Source organism: Phalaenopsis equestris, unplaced genomic scaffold, assembly GCF_001263595.1.
Source record: "Phalaenopsis equestris unplaced genomic scaffold, ASM126359v1 Scaffold000108, whole genome shotgun sequence".
Classification (NCBI taxonomy): Eukaryota; Viridiplantae; Streptophyta; class Magnoliopsida; order Asparagales; family Orchidaceae; genus Phalaenopsis; species Phalaenopsis equestris.
In genome coordinates, this window is record NW_018164550.1 from 24,598 (window position 1) to 26,505 (window position 1,908).

Genomic DNA, 1,908 nt, shown 5'->3' on the forward strand with positions numbered 1-1,908 from the left:
AGTTATTGTGTGAGATATGTAAATTCATTAGAATTATGTGTTATGTATGTAAATGGTGCTTGCTGGATGAAATTTTGTTAACTACTGAATAATACTTTGGGGAAAAAATAATGCATAAAGTTCAAATAAAAAAAAAGTTTTGGGATAAAAAAGGGTTTATGTTTTGTGAATTGTCTGTTTTTATTTTATAATGTTCAAACTGGATGATTGTTTTCAGGCATAAAACGTGCTAATTAAAACTTGCTAATATGAACAGTTCAGTTATAAATAACACTAATGTACCGGAACAAAATGTCACTTATTCATAAACAACTGCAGCACAACTGTTTTGAGATTGTAAAAACCAAACCAACTGCCAGTTTTTTCGTGGCAGCTTCCTGCCAAAACTGCTGCGCATCAGCTTATTAATAAGCTACATCTTCCCCAAACAAATCCTCACTCTCTAAAAATCCTATATTTAAAGAAAAGATCTTGCTGTTTTTTTAGTGTGTTGTTAAGAGAGATTTTGAGCCGAGTTTGGATCGGTTGAAAATAGCTCAATCGGATTGAACTCGGTTCGCGGCTTGCTGTGTTCGTTTGCAAGATAGCTCCACTCGAAATTAATTCAAAGCTCAATCAGGCTCGAAATTTAGATCCCTTCTAGCTTGAAGTTGGCTCGATGAAACTCGAAATCAAAACAAGATGGCTCAAATTGATTTATTTGGATGCATTGCATCTCAAAGTTGGTTCGGAGCTTGGTATATTCAATTTTATTTAACAATATATATAATTTTTATAAATAAAATACAATTCAAGCAGATTCACCTCTTTTATTTTGATGGGATTTCGATCCGAGTTAAAATTTTGGCTTATTGATTGGGGTTACAAGCAGCCATTTCTAAACACATGTAGACTCGATTCTTCAAAGTTTGCTGTACGAGACAACAATGCTGACTAAATTGTAAAAAATGGAAGATATATATGTATAAATGAAAAATGTCCAAGTTTAGGGAGGACCATCTATTTCTCCGTCAAAAATCTATTAAAAAGAATTGACCAAAACATTATAATCTTATATCATCCATCTAATAAATATATATATATATATATCTTTCAATGATAGCGAGGGTCTTTCTTGGAACCCAAGCTTGATGCTTGTTCTGCAATATCTACTAAATTATATATCACAATGACCATACACGGATGAGCACAAACTCTTCAATATCTACTAATTTCATTGGCAACTCTCTCGTATAATCTCTCTTTTTTACTTGGCATTTTATACTTTATTCCAAAAATAAGATGGCCTTCAGTTATTTTAGAGCTTATTTGGGAACACTTTTTTTTCTTTTATTTATGTATTTTTTTTTTTTACTTACAAAAATAGGCTGAACCGAACACGAACACAAGCTTTGTTCGTTCGTGTTCGGCTCGTTTACACCCCTATTTATATGCATAGCATACAATTTTTTATATTTGCATTCATAGCTACACAACATTCATATTTTTAATATTACATAATAAATAGCATTTCTATCACTTTTAAATATGAAATGCATAGTTTTATATTTAAAATATCAAAATGCTATGTATGTATGTATGTAAATAAGAAAGTTTAAGTGCAAGACAAATACAAATGAGTTGTGACACGTAATTTTTTTTTTTGCTTTTAAAAAAAGTGAATTTATTTTTAAAAAGATTCAAAATATTTAGTTTTTTTATCGTTCTGAAAAATAAAAAATTAAAAACTCATTTGAGGACTTTTTTATTTTATTTTACTTATATTTTAATTTGAAACCATACATGTTTTAATATATTTAATTAAGATATAGTTACTTTTGGAAATGTTAAAACCACCCAAAATTTTTTTTTCAATATTTTAAAAAATATGCATATTTATGTTTACAAAAAAAAAAAAAAAACATGTTA

The 1,908-nt window shown here is 28.7% G+C and overlaps 1 protein-coding gene across 1 annotated transcript in view; it reads left to right on the forward strand.

The window, feature by feature from the left end:
• Nucleotides 1–1,908, forward strand: part of LOC110020902 — a 5,604-nt gene that overhangs the window by 2,193 nt on the left and 1,503 nt on the right. The gene's annotated exons all lie outside the window — the stretch shown is intronic.